Source organism: Arachis ipaensis, chromosome B9, assembly GCF_059453495.1.
Source record: "Arachis ipaensis isolate K30076 ecotype BB chromosome B9, ASM5945349v1, whole genome shotgun sequence".
Classification (NCBI taxonomy): Eukaryota; Viridiplantae; Streptophyta; class Magnoliopsida; order Fabales; family Fabaceae; genus Arachis; species Arachis ipaensis.
In genome coordinates, this window is record NC_142444.1 from 25,504,786 (window position 1) to 25,526,330 (window position 21,545).

Below are 21,545 nucleotides of genomic sequence, written 5' to 3' on the forward strand. Positions count from 1 at the left end.
TTTTTATAACGTAGTAGTCAACGAGATAACTAGAATGACTATAGCAATTGACCTTGTGATGGGAGAACACAATCCACTTAGGGATTCTGTTGCCAACAAAACAATTAAATACTGGGATAGAAAAATGCTAATGTCCAACAAGAGACGTAGAAAGGCCATCCAAAGGAACTAAAAGGCCAAGCTGTTCTTTCAGCCCCACAACATAAGCATGTAAAGAAGGTGGTGGTGGACATAAAATCTTGTTATACATGGGCCGTAAGGCTATTCACTTTACAAAGACATCTTTCTATTTTTTTGATGTAGTTATTGGTTATGCAAATGGAAACTTTATACCATTTTGGGCACAATTTTTTGGTGTAGTTATTGGTTAACCAAATGGAAACTTTATACCATTTCGGGCACAATCGTGAATGTCAAATCTCTATTTTATAAATCACTGTCTGTATTATTGGAAAATATTGCATTATTTTATGCAATGAAATATTGGAGTAAACCGAATAAATGCCAACTTTTTTTCTCATTTCTATGTATAACCATGAAATAAAGGCCAAGTGTCGATACCAACAAAAAAAAGAGTAAATATGGCTGGAAACGTTCATAATTCATAATTTGTGGAATCTAGTTGTCTAATAAGAAATTTGGCTCATACAAGGCAATAAATTTCATTAGTCCAATGCCCTATTCTATTGTTTCTAGAAACACAACAACAAATAGCTCTCCACTTAGATTCATCAGAACGATGCTTTCATTACCATCTTTTTCAACAATGATGTCCAAGCATGTCTACCAACCTTGCACTCATTGCACTAATCTTGCTCATTATCTGTAGACGGAGTTAGGTGAGAAACTAAGTCGACCTATGTTAATACAATCAATTTATGACTAGATTGTGCGTACCTGCATTAATTGATCTCCATTGTTCTCCTTAGCAGCTTGGTTGACAAACTCACTGTGGCCATCAGCATTCAGACCACGTGAATATTCCCAACCCCTCTCATTCTTACAGGCAGTCGATGCTGAACATCGAACCTGCAAGCTTGATAATTTCAATTACAATATATGAATAAACCCTAAAACCCTTGCATAAGCATGGTCCACCATGAACAATCACAATTCAAATATAATTCATCGCACATAGTAGATGTACTGCATACAAAACTAACCAAGTTTATAATCAACTACTATAATAAAATTAAGTTAAAGGCAAAGAAGACTCACAAATTCTGTTGGGGATGACCCTTCCGATCAAAAACCAGCAAATCCCTCCTCTTGTAACTGCTCTTCACAATTCGATGCCATGTCCTCACCCCGACCCCGACACTGTCTTTTGTTGTGACCGAATTTTCTACACTTGCCACACCGTCGTTTCTTACCATTTTGCCTTTTCACCCGAGGAGCTCCCTTCGTTTTCACGACAATCGGGTCGTTGATATGAGACACGTTCGTTTGTTTCTTTGCACTGCCAAAATCTTTGCAATTTGCTTTAAGATCCTCACATATTGCACGTATTCCATTCATCGCCTTTATGAATAATGACGACTTTCTTGACCCGACAAACAACATCCATTGTGATGCAGTATGGAGTGCCCCATGTCGAAGTAAAATACTCCTCTCACTACCATCGTCTGTATCCTCAACATAGTGCTCCAACGACTTCGCATCTTGCCTCCATCTTTTCAACACCAACCGGTCAGGTATTTTTGTTAGGTGCTCGTATTTCATCACAAAGAACATGTGTCGGCATGGATACCCTTTTTTGTTCCAAAAATAGCAGGGACACAAGATTGCTTAAAATCCTATCATACAACATAACTAGGTGTCTTCCGGGCTCCCCATACTCCTCCAACGTGTACACCATCGTGGTAGATCATCTCACTTTTGTCACGAAGTTCACGGCACCAACACCTTCTATCTCTTTCTTCACATTAGCAAACAACTCTCACGTATAAACACTCACAGCAAACTTCTCAAGGGGGTCTAGGCAAGTAGTCATCACTGGAATGCATGTACACAAAATCACAATCACACTTTTGTAATTCCACACAACTAACCAGCAAGTGCATTGGGTCATCCAAATAATACCTTACGTGAGTAAGGGTCGATCCCACGGAGATTGTCGGCTTGAAGCAAGCTATGGTTATCTTATAATTCTTAGTCAGGATATCAGTAATGATTCTTAGTTTTAATTGTAAAAAGTAAAAGAACATGAAATAAATACTTGTTATGCAGTAATGGAGAACAGGTTGAGGTTTTGGAGATGCTCTGTCTTCTGAATCTCTACTTTCCTATTGTCTTCTTTTTCACGCACGCAAGGCTCCTTCCATGGCAAGCTGTATGTTGGTGGATCACCGTTGTCAATGGCTACCATCCATCCTCTCAGTGAAAATGATCCAAATGCGCTGTCACCACACGGCTAATCATCTATCGGTTCTCACTCATGTTGGAATAGGATCCATTGATCCTTTTGCGTCTGTCACTACGCCCAGCACTCATGAGTTTGAAGCTCGTCACAGTCATCCCGTCCCAGATCCTACTTGGAATACCACAGACAAGGCTTAGACTTTTCGGATCTCAAGAATGGCCGCCAATAATTCTAGCCTATACCACGAGGATTCTAATCTTAGATTAGAAACCCAAGAGATATGCACTCAAGCTATTGCAGATAGAACGGAGGTGGTTGTCAAGCACGCGTTCATAGGTGAGAATGATGATGAGTGTCACGAATTATCACATTCATCAGGTTGAAGTGCGAGTGAATATCTTAGAATAGAAACAAGCGTGATTGAATGAAAAATAGTAGTAATTGCATTAATTCATCGAGACACAGCAGAGCTCTTCACCCCCAACCATGGAGTTTAGAGACTCATGCCGTAGAGAATACAAGTTCTGATGTAAAATGTCATGAGATACAAAATGAATCACTAAAAGTAGTTTTTATAATAAACTAGTGACCTAGGGTTACAGAAAATGAGTAAGCTAGAATAGTTAGTGTAGAAATCCACTTCTGGGGCCCACTTGGTGTGTGCTTGGGCTGAGCATTGAAGCTTTCACATGTAGAGACTTTTCTTGGAGTTAAACGTCAACTTTTGTGCCAGTTTGGGCGTTTAACTCCAGCTTTCATGCCAGTTCTGGCGTTTAACGCCAGAATAGGGTAGAAAGTTGGTGTTCAAACGCCAGTTTACGTCGTCAAAACTCGAGAAAAGTATGGACTATTATATATTGCTGGAGACCGCGCCAATTGGGCTTCTGTAGCTCGAGAAAATCCATTTTGAGTGCAGGAGGGTCAGAATCCAACAACATCTGCAGTCCTTCTTCAGCCTCTAAATCAGATTTTTGCTCAGGTCCCTTAATTTCAGCCAGAAAATACCCGAAATCACAGAAAAACACACAAACTCATAGTGAAGTCCAGGAATGTGATTTTTGAATAAAAACTAGTAAAAACATAATAAAAACTAACTAAAATATACTAAAAATATACTAAAAACAATGCCAAAAAGGGTATGAATTATCCGCTCATCACAACACCAAACTTAAATTGTTGCTTGTCCCCAAGCAACTGAAAACAAAATAGGATAAAAAGAAGAGAATATACTATAAATCCCATAATATCAATGAAGCTTAGTTCAAATTAGATGAGCGGGGCTAGTAGCTTTTTGCTTCTGAATAGTCTTGGCATCTCACTTTTTCCTTTGAAGTTCAGAATGATTGGCATCTATAGGAACTCAGAATTCTGATAGTGTTATTGACTCTCCTAGTACAGTATGTTGATTCTTGAACACAGTTACTTTATGAGTCTTGGCCGTGGCCCTAAGCACTTTGTTTTCCAGTATTACTACTGGATACATAAATGCCACAGAAACATAACTGGGTGAACCTTTTCAAATTGTGACTTAGCTTTGCTAAAGTCCCCAATTAGAGGTGTCCAGAGTTCTTAAGCACACTCTTTTTGCTTTGGATCACGACTTTAACCACTCAGTCTCAAGCTTTTCACTTAGACCTTCATGCCACAAGCACATGGTTAGGGACAGCTTGATTTAGCCACTTAGGCCAGAATTTTATTCCTTTGAGTCCTCCTATCCATTAATGCTCAAAGCCTTGGACCCTTTTTACCCTTGCCTTTTGGTTTAAAGGGCTATTGGCTTTTTCCGCTTGCTTTTTCATTTTCTTTCTTTTTCTTTTAATTTTCGCCACTCTTTTTTTTTTTTTCGCAAGCTTTGTTATTCACTGCTTTTTCTTGCTTCAAGAATCAATTTTATGATTTTTCAGATCATCAATAACATTTCTCTTTTTCTATCATTCTTTCAAGACCCAACAAATTTAACATTCACAAACTTCACTATAAAAAAATATGCACTATTCAAGCATTCATTCAGAAGACAAGAAATATTGCCACCACATCAAAATAATTGGACTAATTTCAAGATAAAATTTTAAATTTATGTACTTCTTGTTCTTTTGTAATTAAGCACATTTTTCATTTAAGAAAGGTGAAGGATTTATGGGACATTCATAAATTTAAGGTATAGACTCTAGTTTTTATTTATTATTTAATAGAAATAATATAAAATAGACATAGAAGCAGACAATTAATAATAAAAAAAAGGAAATTAAAGACATAAAGATAAATGATTCTAATATTAATACTCATATACTTTTAAAATAGATAAAAGGTTATCATAAAGTTAGGACTCAACAACCTTTATTTTGGGAGATGGATGCTCCTTCAATTTGTGGGGTGTCTGGCCTCTCAAGGGAGAGCTTCTGGTGCTTCAGCTCCTGTAGCTCGCGCCCTTGCTTTTCCTGTTCCTTAAGCAGCTTGCAGAGCATGCTATTTTGATTTTGCTGTTCTTCCTTAAGTTGCTCCATAGCTTCTTGCAGCTTGGTGACAGATGCTTCTAGGCAGGTCCAGTAGTCAATTTGAGGAATTTCTGGGAGGAACTCCTGCGCCCTCCTTTTGATGGAGTTATCTTGCACTTGTTGTCCTTCCATTGACTTCTTGGTGATTGGGTGTTCGACTGGGATAAATTCATCTACTCCCATCTTCACCCCAGCATCTTTACATAGCAGAGAGATTAAGCTTGGATAAGCCAGTTTGGCTTCAGTGGAGTTCTTATTTGCAATTGTGTAAATCTCACAAGAAATCAGATGATGAATCTCTACTTCGTTTCCCAGCATAATACAATGAATCATCACTGCTCTTTTGACAGTGACCTCAGAGCGGTTGCTAGTGGGCAGTATAGAACGCCCAATGAAGTCCAACCAGCCTCTTGCGACTGGTTTGAGATCTCCTCTCTTGAGTTGGTTTGGGACACCTTTTGAGTTGGTTATCCACTTAGTTCCAGGGAGGCATATGTCCTCTAGAACTTGGTCCAACCCCTTATCTACTCTCACCATTCTCCTATTAAAGGATTCTGGATCATTTTGTAGTTGACGCAGTTTGAAGACCTCTCTTATTTTGTCTAGGTGGAAGTAAATAATCCTCCCTCTAACCATAGTTCGGAAGGTATGAAAGGTACTTCCAGTTATTCTCTGCTTATCTGTCAGCCACAGATTTGAGTAGAATTCCTGAACCATGTTTCTTCCAACCTTTGTCTTAGGATTAGCTAGAATTTCCCATCCTCTGTTTCGATTTTGCTCTTGAATCTCCGGATATTCGTCTTCTTTCAGATCGAATTTAGCTTCCGAGATCACTGACCTCAGACCCATTATTTTGTGGTAATGATCTGCATGTTCTTTGGTTAAGAACCTCTCTTGATTCCAAAGACTCTTTGGAGTATTCTCTTTCTTGCCTCTTGAATTGGTTTGTTTTCCCTTAGGAGCCATGATCTTAATGAGTCTTAGATCGATGATCACGGAAAAACACACCAAACTTAGAGGTTTGCTTGCCCTCAAGCAAAAGAAAGGAAAGGAGAGAGATAGGAGGAGAGGTAAATTCGAATGGTGGAGAGATGGGGATGGCCGAATGTGTATTTATAAGTGGAGGGGAGGGATTTCGAAAATTTGAAAAAGATATGATATAAAGATATGATTGGTGAAAAAAATAAAATCATGATATGAAAAAGATAAGATTTTTAAAATGGAAAAGATATAAAGGAGTTAAATCTGAAAATTTGTTGATGCATCTAAGAATTAAAAGATGATATGAAGAGTTGGAAAAGATTTGGAAAGAAATTGAGAAGATAATTGAGTTTTTGAAGAAGATTTGGAAAGGATTTGAAAGAAAATTGAAAAGGAATTCAGAAAATATTGCATTTTTGAAATTTGAAGGTGAATGATGAAAATTTGTAACATGTTTATGCAGAAAATTATGAATCAAAACATGAAAGTTTAAAAAATTTTGAAGTGGAAAACAAAATCTTCTCCCCCTGCCTTTTTGGCGTTAAACGCCCAGCCAGGTACCCTGGCTGGCGTTAAACGCCAGAAATCTTTTGTCACTGGGCATTTTTCTGAATGCCCAGGATGCTGCAATTCTGGCGTTAAACGCCCAGAATGGTACCCATTCTGGCGTTTAACGCCCAAAATGGTATCCTTAATGGCGTTAAACACCCAGAATGGTATCCATTCTGGCGTTTAACGCCCAAAATACCCCTTATTGGCGTTTTCTTGCCAGTGAGCTTCTTTTCTCTGATTTTTGCGCTGAATCCTTCTGTAACTCTATGAATTCCTACAATTTGATGATTAATCTTGAAGACAATTTATATCAAACTTCTATAAATATTAAGCAAATAACTTGCTAATGGCTGGGTTGCCTCCCAGCAAGCGCTTCTTTATTGTCTTTAGCTGGACCTTGACTGAGCTTTACTCTAGTCTCAGTTTTGAGCATTCATGTTCAAAATTACTTTCAAGATAATGTTTGATTTACTGTCAATTAACAATGCACTTTTTGTCAGAGTCAATATCCTGAAGCTCAACATATCCATATGGTGACACATTTGTAATCACATATGGTCCCTCCACCGGGATTTTAATTTCCCGGGGAATAATCTGAGCCTAGAGTTAAACAGCAGAACCTTCTATCCTAGTTCAAAGACTCTAGATGACAGTTTCTTGTAATGCCACCTTTTTGCTTTTTCCTTATAAATTTTTGTATTTTCAAAAGCATTGAGTCTGAATTCCTCTAACTCATTCAGCTGGAGCAATCTTTTCTCTACAGCTAACTTAGCATCCAGGTTTAGGAATCTGGTTGCCCAGTAGGCCTTATGTTCCAGTTCCATGGGCAGATGACAGGCCTTGCCATACACAAGCTGGTATGGAGAGGTTCCTATAGGAGTCTTGAATGCTGTTCTGTATGCCCACAGAGCATCGTCCAAGCTTTTTGCCCAATCCCTTCTATGGGTAATTACTGTCCTTTCAAGGATTCTTTTTAGTTCTTTATTAGAGACTTTAGCCTGCCCATTTGTCTGTGGATGATATGGAGTTGCTACTTTGTGGCTAATTCCATATCGGACCATAGCAGAGTAAAGCTGTTTATTGCATAAATGAGTGCCCCCGTCACTGATTAGTACTCTGGGGACACCAAATCTGCTAAAGATATGTTTCTGGAGGAACTTCAGCACTGTTTTAGTATCATTAGTGGGTGTGGCAATTGCTTCTACCCATTTAGATACGTAGTCCACTGCCACCAGAATGTAAGTATTTGAGTATGATGGTGGGAAAGGACCCATGAAGTCAATACCCCATACATCAAATAATTCAATCTCTAAGATTCCTTGTTGAGGCATGGCATAACCATGAGGCAAGTTGCCAGCTCTTTGGCAACTGTCACAGTTACGCACAAACTCTCGGGCATCTCTATAGAGAGTAGGCCAGTAGAAGCCACATTGGAGGACCTTAGTGGCTATTCGCTCGCCTCCGAAATGTCCTCCATACTGTGATCTATGGCAATGCCATAGGATCTTCTGTGCCTCTTCTCTAGGTACGCATCTGTGGATCATTCCGTCTGCACATCTCTTAAAGAGATATGGTTCATCCCAAAAGTAGTACTTTGCATCAGAAATTAGTTTTTTCGTTTGCTGCCTGCTGTACTCCTTGGGTATAAACCTCACAGCTTTATAATTTGCAATGTCTGCAAACCATGGTGCTTCCTGAATGGCGAAGAGTTGCTCATCCGGAAAGGTCTCATAGATCTCAGTAGGAGGGAGGGACGCCCCTGCTACTGGTTCTATCCGGACAGGTGATCAGCTACCTGGTTCTCTGTCCCTTTTCTGTCTCTTATTTCTATATCAAACTCTTGCAGAAGCAACATCCATCTTATGAGCTTGGGTTTTGAATTCTGCTTTGTGAGTAGATATTTAAGAGTAGCATGGTCAGTATACACAATCATCTTTGAACCTACTAAATAGGATCTAAACTTGTCAATGGCATAAACCACTGCAAGCAACTTTTTTTCTGTGGTTGTGTAGTTTTTTTGTGCATCATTTAGAACACGGCTGGCATAGTAAATGACGTGTAGAAGCTTGTTATGCCTCTGTCCCAACACTGCACCAATGGCATGGTCACTGGCATCACACATTAGTTCGAATGGTAATGTCCAGTCTGGTGCAGAAATAACTGGTGCTGTGACCAGCTTAGCTTTCAGAGTTTCAAACGCCTGCAGACACTCTGTATCAAACACAAATGGCGTGTCAGCAGCTAGCAGGTTGCTCAGAGATTTTGCAATTTTCAAAAAATCCTTTATAAACCTCCTATAGAATCCTGCATGCCCCAGAAAGCTTCTGATTGCCTTAACATTGGCAGGTGGTGGTAATTTTTCAATTACCTCCACCTTAGCTTGATCCACCTCTATTCCCTTGTTTGAAATTTTATGCCCAAGGACAATTCCTTCAGTCACCATAAAGTGACATTTTTCCTAGTTTAAAACTAGGTTGGTCTCTTGGCATCTTTTCAGAATAAGTGCTAAATGGTCAAGGCAGGAGCTGAATGATTCTCCAAATACTGAAAATTCATCCATGAAGACTTCCAGAAATTTTTCTACCATATCAGAGAAGATAGAAAGCATGCACCTCTGAAAGGTTGCAGGTGCATTGCACAGACCAAAGCCATCCTTCTGTAGGTAAATACTTTAGAAGGACATGTGAATGATGTTTTCTCTTGGTCCTGGAGATCCACTGCAATTTGGTTGTAACCTGAATAGCCATCCAAAAAGCAGTAATATTCATGACCTGCTAGTCTCTCTAGCATCTGGTCTATGAATGGTAAAGGAAAGTGATCCTTCCTGGTGGCTGTATTGAGCCTTCTGTAATCAATACACATACGCCACCCTGTAACTGTTCTTGTAGGAACCAGTTCATTCTTTCATTATGAACCACTATCATGCCTCCCTTCTTGGGGACAGCTTGGACAGGGCTCACCCAGAGGCTATCAGAAATAGGATAAATGATCCCAGCCTCTAGTAACTTGGTGACCTCTTTCTGCACCACCTCCTTCAGGGCTGGGTTTAGCCGCCTCTGTGGTTGAACCACTGGCTTAGCATCATCCTCTAATAGGATCTTGTGCATACATCTCGCTGGGCTAATACCCTTAAGATCACTTATGGACCACCCACGAGCTGTCTTGTGTGTCCTTAGCACTTGAATTAGTGCTTTCTCTTCCTGTGGATTTAAAGCAGAGCTTATGATCACCGGAAAAGTGTTACCTTCTCCCAGAAATATATATTTCAGGGATGGTGGTAGTGGTTTGAGCTCGGGTTTAGGAGGCTTATCCTTTTCCTGAGGAATTTTCAGAGATTCTTTTAATTCCTCTGGCTCCTCCAGATCAGGCTGAACATCTTTAAAGATGTCCTCTAGCTCTGATTCGAGACTTTCAGTCATACTGATCTCTTCTACCAAAGAGTCAATAATTTCAGCGCTCATGCAGTCATTTGATGTGTCTGGATGCTGCATAGCTTTGACAGCATTTAACTTGAACTCATCCTCATTGACTCTCAGGGTTACTTCCCCTTTTTGTACATCAATAAGAGTTCGTCCAGTTGTTAGGAAAGGTCTTCCTAGAATGAGAGTTGCATCCTTGTGCTCCTCCATTTCCAGCACTACAAAGTCAGTGGAAAAGGCAAATGGCCCAACCTTGACAATCATGTCCTCAATTATGCCTGATGGATATTTAATGGAGCCATCAGCAAGTTGGAGGCATATTTGGGTTGGTTTGACTTCTTCAGTCAAGCCAAGCTTTCTAATAGTGGATGCAGGTATTAGGTTGATACTTGCCCCAAGATCACATAGAGCTGTCTTGGTACAAGCACCCTCTAATGTGCATGGTATCATGAAGCTTCCGGGATCTTTAAGCTTCTCTGGTAAGCTTTTCAAAATGATTGCACTGCATTCTTCAGTGAGGAAAACTTTTTCAGTTTCTCTCCAATCCTTCTTATGACTTAAGATCTCTTTCATGAACTTAGCATAAGAGGGTATTTGCTCAAGTGCCTATGCAAACGGGATCTTTATTTCAAGAGTCCTAAGGTAGTCTGCAAAGCGGGCAAATTGTTTATCCTGTTCCGCTTGGCAGAGTTTCTGAGGATAAGGCATCTTGGCTTTGTATTCCTCAACCTTAGTTGCTGCAGGTTTATTTCCTACAGAGGCAGGTTGAGAAGCCTTCTTACGAGGGTTACAATCAGCACTTGTAGGTGTCTGATCCCTCACTGGCATTTGAACACTAGGAGTAGAGGTTGGGTGGGCATTTAATGCCAATTTTCCATTCTTTTCTGGTGTTTGAACGCCAGAATTATTCCTCTCTAGGCTCTTGCTGTCCTCAGAGGGATTTTGGACAGTGGTTTGGTCATCCTCTGTCAGTTGTTCATTTCTTGGCTTTCTGCTACTTTGAGCAGACTTATTCAATGTCTTTCCGCTCCTCAGTTGAACAGCTTGGCATTCTTCTATTATCTGTTTAGACAGCTGCTGTCTTGTCTAATTCAATTGTGCATCCATATTCTTGTTCACATTTTTAGTGTATTGGAGCATCTCTTTAAATTCTGCTAATTGTTTTGTCATAAGGAGCAATTGCTGATTAAGTTCAACAATCTATTCTCGAGGATTAGGATCAGTAGTTACTGCCATAGCCTCTTCTTTTATGGAGGACTCAGTGCTTGAGTACAGATGTTGATTTCTAGCAACCGTATCTATGAGTTCTTGAGCCTCTTCAATCATCTTTCTCATGTGTATAGATCCACCAGCTGAGTAGTCTAGAGACATTTGAGCTTTTTCTGTAAGCCCATGGTAGAAGATGTCTAACTGTACCCACTCTGAAAATATTTCAGAGGGGCATTTCCTTAGCATCCCTCTGTACCTCTCCCAGGCATTATAAAGGGATTCATGATCCTCTTGTTTAAAGCCTTGGATGTCCAATCTTAGCTGTGTCATCCTTTTTGGAGGGTAAAATTGATTCAGAAATTTGTCTGATAACTGTTTCCATGTTTTTATGCTTGCTGTGGGTTGGTTATTTAACCACCTCTTAGCTTGATCTTTTACAGCAAATGGAAATAGTAATAATTTGTAGACATCCTGATTCACTTCTTTATCACGTACTATGTCAGAAATTTGTAAGAACTGTGCCAGAAACTCAGTAGGTTCTTCCTGTGGAAGACCGGAATACTGACAATTTTGCTGGACCATGATGATGAGATGAGGATTTAGCTCAAAACTGCTTACTTTGATGGGAGGTATATAGATGCTACTCCCATATGCAGCTGTAATGGGGTTAGCATATGACCCCAGAGTCCTTCTGGACTATTCATTTCCACTTATGTCCATGATGGAGAAAGGGGAATTGATATGAATTGCAAATAAATTATATTTTTATTTTTATTTTATTTAATTAAAAGCAACCGAATAAAATAAAATAAAATAAATGGGAAATAAAATAAAAGTTTCGAAAACTAAAATACTTGATTAATTAAGAAAATTTGAAAAACCTTGGATATGATTTTCGAAAAGAGAGAGAAAGTGGTTAGGGAGTTTTGAAAAAGATATGTTTTAAAATTAAAGATATGATTTTAAAATTTTAAAACTAAGATAAGATAGAATAAAAAAAATTTAAAATAAGAATCTGAATTTTTAAAAGTAAAAATCGAAAATTCAATTAAAATAAAGGGAAAAGATATTTTGAATTTAATGAGGAAAGAGAAAAACAATAAAATGACACCAAACTTAAAATTTTTAGATCAAAACAAAGAAAACAAACAAAAAAAACTTTGAATGTCAAGATGAACACCAAGAACAAATTTTGAAAATTTTTAAGGAAATAAGGACACAAAGGACACCAAACTTAAAAATTTTTATATTTTGGACACTAATAATTTGAAAATGCGCAAGAAAAATAAGGAAAGACACAAAACAAGAAAGACTAAAGATCAAACAAGGAAAATAAACAAGAATAACTTGAAGATCAGTAAAGAACTAAGAACATGTAATTCGAAAAAAAAAATTGAAAGAAAAATAAAAACATGCAATTGACACCAAACTTAAGATATTAAACTAAACTCAAATAAAAGACTCAAATTTAGTGACTCTAAACCAACAAAAATAAATTATTCCTAATCTAAACAACAAAATAAACTGTCAGTTGTCCAAACTCGAATAATCCCCGGCAACGGCGCCAAAAACTTGGTGCACGAAATCACAATCACACTTTTGTAATTCCGCACAACTAACTAGCAAGTGCACTGGGTCGTCCAAAAACTTGGTGCACGAAATCACAATCACAATCATCTGTCAGTTCTCGATCATGTCGGAATAGGATCCATTGATCCTTTTGCGTCTGTCACTACGCCCAACACTCGCGAGTTTGAAGTTCATCACAGTTATCCCTTCCCAGATCCTACTCAGAATACCACAGACAAGGTTTAGACGTTCCGGATCTCAGGAATGGCCGCCAATAATTCTAGCTTATACCACGAAGACTCTGATCTGAATGATGAGGCTAAGAGATATGCATTCAATCTAAGGTAGAACAGAGGTGGTTGTCAGGCACGCGTTCATAGTTGAGAATGATGATGAGTGTCACGGATCATCACATTCATCAGGTTGAAGTGCGAACGAATATCTTAGAATAGAAACAAGCATGATAGAATGGAAAACAGTAGTAATTGCATTAATTCATGAAGAACAGCAGAGCTCCTCACCCCCAACAATGGGGTTTAGAGACTCATACTATAGAAGATACAATGTGAAATGTGTAGGATGTCATGAGGTACAAGATGAATCACTAAACGTAGTTTTTATAGTAAACTAGTGACCTAGGGTTACAGAAAATGAGTAAGCTAGGGTGTTTAGTGTAAAAATCCACTTTTGGGGCCCACCTGGTGTGTGCTTGGGATGAGCATTGGAGCTTTCATGTGTAGAGACTTTTCTTGGAGTGAAACGCCAGCTTTTGTGCCAGTTTGGGCGTTTAACTCCAGCTTTTGTGCCAGTTCTGGCGTTGAACGCCAGAATTCTTGAGCTGACTTGGGACGCCTATTTGGGCCATCAAATCTCAGGCAAAGTATGGACTATTATATATTGATGGAAAGCCCAGGATGTCTATTTTCCAACGAAATTTAGAGCGCACCAATTGGGCTTCTGTAGCTCCAGAAAATCCACTTCGAGTGCAGGGAGGTCAGAATCCAACAGCATCTGCAGTCCTTTTTCAGCCTCTGAATAAGATTTTTGCTCAGGTCCCTCAATTTCAGCCAGAAAATACCTAAAATCACAGAAAAACACACAAACTCATAGTAAATTCCAGAAAAGTGAATTTTAAATAAAAACTAATAAAAATATAATAAAAACTAACTAAAATATACTAAAAATATACTAAAAACAGTGCCAAAAAGCGTATAAATTATCCGCTCATCACAACACCAAACTTAAATTGTTGCTTGTCTCCATGCAACTGAAAATCAAATAGGATAAAAAGAAGAGAATATACAATGAATTCCAAAAACATTTATGAAGATCAGTATTAATTAGATGAGCGGGGCTTTTAGCTTTTTGCCTCTGAACAGTTTTGGCATCTCACTTTATCCTTTGAAGTTCAGAATGATTGGCTTCTATAGGAACTCAGAATCCAGATAGTGTTATTGATTCTCCTAGTTAAGTATGTTGATTCTTGAACACATCTACTTTATGAGTCTTAGCCGTGACCCTAAGCATTTTGTTTTCCAGTATTACCACCGGATACATAAATACCACAGACACATAACTGGGTGAACCTTTTTAGATTGTGACTCAGCCTTGCTAGAGTCCCCAATTAGAGGTGTCCAGAGCTCTTAAGCACACTCTTTTTGCCTTGGACCACGACTTTAACCGCTCAATTTCAAGTTTTCACTTGACACTTTCACGCCACAAGCACATGGTTAGGGACAGCTTGGTTTAGCCGCTTAGGCCAGGATTTTATTCCTGTGGGCCCTCCTATCCACTGATGCTCAAAGCCTTGGATCCTTTTTATTACCCTTGCCTTTTGGTTTAAAGGGCTATTGGCTTTTTCTACTTGCTTTTTTTTTTTTCTTTTTTTTCTTTTTGCATCTTTTTTTTTGCATATCATCCTCTCTTTTTTTTTTCTATTCACTGCTTTTTCTTGCTTCAAGAATCAATTTTATGATTTTTCAGATTATCAATAACATTTCTCCTTTTCCATCATTCTTTCAAGAGCCAACAATTTTAACATTCATAAACAACAAATTCAAAAATATGCACTGTTCAAGCATTCATTCAGAAAACAAGAGTATTGCCACAACATCAAAATAATTAAAATGTTTTAAAATTCAAATTTCATGTACTTCTTTTTCTTTTTCAATTAAAAACACTTTTTATTTAAGAAAGGTGATGGATTCATAGGACATTCATAGCTTTAAGACATAAACTTTAAATTTTATTGATTATGGAATAAAAATAAGACTCAAAAATAAATATAAGAGCAGACCCATAATAATAGTAGACAGAAAATTAAAAGCAGAAGAATAAATGACTCTTAATAATAAAGGTTATCACAGAGTTAGGACTCAACAACCTTGATTTTGAGAAGTGGATGCTCCCTCAATCTGTGGGGTACTTGGTCCTTCAAGGGAGAGCTTTTGGCGCTTCAGCTCCTGTAGCTCACGTCCCTGCTTCTCCTGTTCCTTCAGCAGTTTGCAGAGCATGCAGTTTTGATTCTGCTGTTCTTCCTTAAGTTGTTCCATAGCTTCTTGCAGCTTAGTAACAGATGCTTCTAGGCAGGTCCAGTAGTCAATTTCAGGAATTTCTGGGAGGAACTCCTGTGCCCTCCTTTTGATGGAGTTGTCTTGCACTTATCCTTCCATTGACTTCTTGGTGAATGGGTGTTCGATTGGGATGAATTCATCTACTCCCATCCTCACCCCAGCATCTTTACATAGCAGAGAAATTAAGCTTGGGTAGGCCAGTTTGGCTTCAGTGGAGTTCTTGTTTGCAATTGTGTAAATCTCACAAGAAATCAGATGATGAATCTCCACTTCTTTTCCAAGCATAATACAATGAATCATCACTGCTCTTTTGACAGTGACCTCAGAGCGGTTGCTAGTGGGCAATATAGAATGCCCAATGAAGTCCAACCAGCCTCTTGCAACTGGTTTGAGATCTCCCTTCTTGAGTTGGTTTGGGACATCTTTTGAATTGGTTATCCACTTAGTTCCAGGGAGGCATATGTCCTCTAGAACTTGATCCAACCCCTTATCTACTCTCACCATTCCCCTATTAAAGGATTCTGGATCATCTTGTAGTTGAGCCAGTTTGAAGACCTCTCTTATTTTGTCCAGATGGAAGCAAATAAGCCTTCCTCTGACCATAGTTCGATAGGTGTGGAAGGTGATTCCAGTTATTCTATGCTTATCTGTTAGCCACAGATTTGAGTAGAATTCCTGAACCATGTTTCTTCCAACCTTTGTTTCAGGATTAGCTAGAATTTTCCATCCTCTGTTTCGAATTTGCTCTTGGATCTTCGGATATTCATCTTCTTTCAGATTGAATTTAACTTCCGGGATCACTGACCTCAGACCCATTATTTTGTGGTAATGGTCTGCATGTTCTTTGGTTAAGAACCTCTCTTGATTCCAAAGACTCTTTGAAGTATTCTCTTTCTTGCCTCTTGAATTGGTTTGTTTTCCCTTAGGTGCCATGATCTTGATGAGTCTTAGCTCAGTGATCACGGAAAAATACACCAAACTTAGAGGTTTACTTGCCCTCAAGCAAAAGAAAGGAAAGGGGAGAGAGAGGAGAAGAGGCAAATTCGAATGGTGGAGAGGAGGGGATGGCCGAATGTATATTTATAGGAGGAGGGGAGGGATTTCAAAAAATTTGAAAGAGATATGATATAGAGATATGATTGATGGAAGAAAATAGAATCATGATATGAAAAAGATGAGATTTTTAATTGAAAAAGATATAAAGATGTTAAATATGAAAATTTGGTTATGCATCTAAGAAATAAGAGATGATATGATGAGTTGAAAAAGATTTGGAAAGAAATTAAGAAGATAATTGAGTTTTTGAAGAATATTTGGGAAGGATTTGAAAGAAAATTGAAAAGAGATTTAAAAAATTGTTGAATTTTTGAAAATTGAGGGTGAATGATGAAAGTTTGAAACATGTTTATGCAGAAAATTATGGGTCAAAACATGAAAATTTAAAAAAATTTGAAGTTGGAAACAAAATCTCCTCCTCTTGCCTTTCTGGCGTTAAACGCCCAGAATGGTATCCATTCTGGCGTTTAACACCCAAATGTTGGCCATTGTGGGCGTTTAACGCCCAGCCAGGTACCCTGGCTGGTGTTAAACGCCAAAAACCCCTTTATCACTGGGCGTTTTGCTGAACACCCAGGATGCTGCAATTCTGGCCTTAAACGCTTAGAATGGTACCTATTCTGGTGTTTAACGCCCAAAATGGTACCTTTACTGGCGTTTTCTTGTCAGCAAGCTCCTTTTCTTTGCTTTTTGCACTGAATCCTTCTGTAACTCTGAGAATTCCTTCAATTTTGATGATTAACCTTTGAAGAGAATGTATATCAAACTTCTACAAGTATTAATTAAAACAAATAACCTACTAATGGCTGGGTTGCCTCCCAGCAAGCGCTTCTTTATTGTCTTTAGCTGGACCTTTACTGAGCTTCATTCAAGCCTCAGTTTTGAGCATTCTTGCTCAAAATTGCTTTCAAGATAATGTTTGATTCTCTGTCCATTAACAATGAACTTTTTGTCAGAATCAATATCTTGAAGCTCAACATAACCATATGGTGACACTTCTGTAATCACATATGGTCCCCTCCACCGGGATTTTAATTTCCCGGGGAATAATCTGAGCCTAGAGTTGAACAGCAGAACTTTTTGTCCTGGCTCAAAGACTCTAGATGACAATTTCTTGTCATGCCACTTTTTTGCTTTTTCCTTATAAATTTTTGCATTTTCAAAAGCATTGAGTCTAAACTCCTCTAGCGCATTTAGCTGGAGCAATCTTTTCTCACCAGCTAACTTAGCATCCATGTTTAAGAATCTGGTTGCCCAGTAGGCTTTATGTTCCAGTTCCACGGGCAGATGACAGGCCTTGTCATACACAAGCTGGTATGGAAAGGTTCCTATAGGAGTCTTGAATGCTGTTCTGTATGCCCACGGAGCATCATCCAAGCTCTTTGCCCAATCCTTTCTACGAGCAATTACAGTCTGTTCCAGGATTCTTTTTAGCTCTCTATTAGAGACTTCGGCCTGCCCATTTGTCTGTGGATGATACGGAGTTGCCACTTTGTGGCTAATTCCATATCTCACCATAGCAGAGTAAAGCTGTTTATTGCAGAAATGAGTGCCCCCATCACTGATTAGTACTCTGGGAACACCGAATCTGCTAAAAATATGTTTCTGGAGGAACTTCACCACAGTCTTAGTATCATTAGTGGGTGTGGCAATTGCTTCTACCCATTTAGATACGTAGTCTACTGCCACCAGAATGTAAGTGTTTGAGTATGATGGTGGGAAAGGACCCATGAAGTAAATACCCCATACATCAAACAACTCAATCTCTAGGATCCCTTGTTGAGGCATGGCGTAACCATGAGGCAAGTTACCAGCTCTTTGGCAACTATCACAGTTACGCATAAACTCTCGAGCATCTCTATAGAGAGTAGGCCAGTAGAAGCCACATTGGAGGACTTTAGTGGCTGTGCGCTCACTTCCGAAATGTCCTCCATACTGTGATCCATGGCAATGCCACAGGATCTTCTGTGCCTCCTCTCTGGGGATGCATCTGCGGATCATCCCGTCTGCACATCTCTTAAAGAGATATGGTTCATCTCATAAGTAGTACTTTGCATCAGAAATTAGTTTTTTCTTTTGCACCCTGCTGTACTCCTGGGGTATGAACCTCACAGCTTTATAATTTGCAATGTCTGCAAACCATGGTGCTTCCTGAATGGCAAAGAGTTGCTCATCCGGAAAGGTCTCAGAGATCTCAGTAGAAGGAAGGGACGCCCCAGCTACTGGTTCTATCCGGGACAGGTGATCAGCTACCTGGTTCTCTGTCCCTTTTCTGTCTCTTATTTCTATATCAAACTCTTGCAGAAGCAACACCCATCTTATGAGCCTGGGTTTTGAATCCTGCTTTGTGAGTAGATATTTAAGAGTAGCATGGTCAGTGTACACAATCACTTTTGATCCTACTAAATAGGATCTAAATTTGTCAATGGCATACACCACTGCAAGCAGTTCTTTTTCTGTGGTTGTGTAATTCTTCTGTGTGTCATTTAGAACACGACTGGCATAGTAAATGACGTGTAGAAGCTTGTTATGCCTTTGTCCCAACACTGCACCAATTGCATGGTCACTGGCATCACACATTAGTTCGAATGGTAATGTCCAGTCTGGTGCAGAGATGACTGGTGCTGTGACCAGCTTAGCTTTCAGGGTTTCAAACGCCTGCAGACATTCTGTGTCAAACACAAATGGCGTGTCAGTAGCTAGCAGGTTGCTCAGAGGTTTTGCAATTTTTGAAAAATCCTTTATGAACCTCCTATAGAATCCTGCATGCCCCAGAAAGCTCTGATTGCCTTAACATTGGCAGGTGGTGGTAATTTTTCAATTACCTCTACCTTGGCTTAATCCACCTCTATTCCCTTGCTTGAAATTTTGTGCCCAAGGACAATTCTTTCAGTCACCATAAAGTGACATTTTTCCCAGTTTAAGACCAGGTTAGTCTCTTGGCACCTTTTCAGGATAAGTGCTAGATGATCAAGACAGGAGCTGAATGAGTCTCCAAATACTGAGAAGTCATCCATGAAGACTTCCAGGAACTTCTCTACCATATCAGAGAAGATAGAGAACATGCACCTCTGAAAGGTTGCAGGTGCATTGCACAGACCAAAAGAAATTCTTCTGTAGGCAAATACTTCAGATGGACATGTGAATACTGTTTTCTCTTGGTCCTGAGGATCTACTGTAATTTGGTTGTAACCTGAATAGCCATCCAAAAAGCAGTAATAGTCATGACCTGCTAGTCTCTCTAGCATTTGGTCTATGAATGGTAAAGGAAAATGATCCTTTCTGGTGGCTGTATTGAGCCTTTTGTAATCAATACACGCGCTACCCTGTAACTGTTCTTGTGGGAACCAGTTCATTTTTTTCATTATGAACCACTGTCATGCCTCCCTTCTTGGGGACAACTTGGACAAGGCTCACCCAGGGGCTATCAGAAATAGGATAAATAATCTCAGCCTCTAGTAACTTAGTGACCTCTTTCTGCACCACCTCCTTCATGGCTGGATTCAGCCGCCTCTGTGGTTGAACCACTGGCTTAGCATCATCCTCCAATAGGATCTTGTGCATGCATCTTGCTAGGCTAATGCCCTTAAGATCACTTATGGACCACCCAATAGCTATCTTGTGTGTCCTTAGCACTTGAATTAGTGCTTTCTCTTCCTGTGGATCTAAAGCAGAGCTTATGATCACTGGAAAAGTGTCACCCTCTCCCAGAAATGCATATTTCAGGGATGGTGGTAGTGGTTTGAGCTCGGGTTTAGGAAGTTTCTCCCCTTCCTGAGGGATTTTTAGAGGTTCTTTTATTTCCTCGGGTTCCTCCAGATCAGGCTGAACATCTTTAAAGATGTCCTCTAGCTCTGATTCAAGACTCTCAATCATATTGATTTCTTCCACCAAAGAGTCAATAATATCAGTGCTCATGCAGTCAATTGATGTGTCTGGATGCTGCATAGCTTTGATAGCATTTAACTTGAACTCATCCTCATTGACTCTCAGGGTCACTTCCCCTTTTTGGACATCAATGAGAGTTCGTCTAGTTGCTAGGAAAGGTCTTCCTAGAATGAGAGTTGCACTCTTGTGCTCCTCCATTTCCAGCACCACAAAGTCAGTGGGAAAGGCAAATGGCCCAACCTTGACAATCATGTCCTCAATGATGCCTGATGGATATTTAATGGAGCCATCAGCAAGTTGAAGACATATCCGGGTTGGTTTGACTTCTTCAATCAAACCAAGCTTTCTGATAGTAGATGCAGGTATTAGGTTGATACTTGCTCCAAGGTCACATAGAGCTGTCTTAGTACAAGCACCCTCTAATGTGCATGGTATCATAAAGCTTCCTGGATCTTGAAGCTTTTCTGGTAAGCTTTTCAGAATGACTGCACTGCATTCTTTAGTGAGAAATACTTTTTCAGTTTCTCTCCAATCCTTCTTATGACTTAAGATCTCTTTCATGAACTTAGCATAAAAGGGTATTTGCTCAAGTGCCTCTGCAAACGGGATCTTTATTTCAAGAGTCCTAAGATAGTCTGCAAAGCGGGCAAATTATTTATCCTGTTCCGCTTGGCGGAGTTTCTGAGGATAAGGCGTCTTGGCTTTGTACTCCTTAACCTTGGTTGCTGTAGGTTTATTTCCTACAGAGGTGGTTGGAGAAGCCTTTTTAGAGGGGTTACCATCAGCACTTACAGGTGTTTGATCCCTCATTGGCGTTTGAACGCTAGGATTGGGTGCAGGATGGGCGTTTAACGCCATCTTCCCACCCTTTTCTGGCGTTTGAACGCCAGAACTGGGCAAGGAATGTGCGTTTAACGCCAACTTTTCTCCCTTTTCTGGCGTTTGAACGCCATAATTATTCCTCTCTGGGCTCTTGCTGTCCTCAGAGGGATTTTGGGTAGTGGTTTGATCATCCTCTGTCATTTGTTCCTTTCTTGACTTTTTGCTACTTTGAGCTGAATTGTTCAATGTCTTCCCGCTCCTTAGTTGTACAGCTTAGCATTCTTCTGTTATTTGTTTAGATAGCTGCTGTCTTGTCTGATTCAATTGTGCTTCTATATTTTTGTTAGCATTTTTAGTGTCTTGGAGCATCTCTTTAAATTCTGCTAATTGTTTTGTCATAAGGAGTAATTGCTGATTAAGTTCAACAATCTGTTCTTGAGGATTAGGATCAGTAGTTACTGCCATAGCCTCCTCTTTTATGGAGGACTCACTGTTTGAATACAGATGTTGATTTTTAGCAACTGTACTTATGAGTTCTTGAGCCTCTTCAATTATTTTTCTCATGTGTATGAATCCACCAGCAGAGTGGTCTAGAGACATTTGAGCTCTTTCTGTAAGC

General features: G+C 39.4%; 1 pseudogene; it reads right to left on the reverse strand.

The window, feature by feature from the left end:
- Positions 1 to 1,967: 1,967 nt before the first annotated feature.
- On the reverse strand, positions 1,968 to 20,914 carry LOC148544063 (uncharacterized; annotated as a pseudogene).
- Between the last annotated feature and the right edge of the window lie 631 nt (positions 20,915 to 21,545).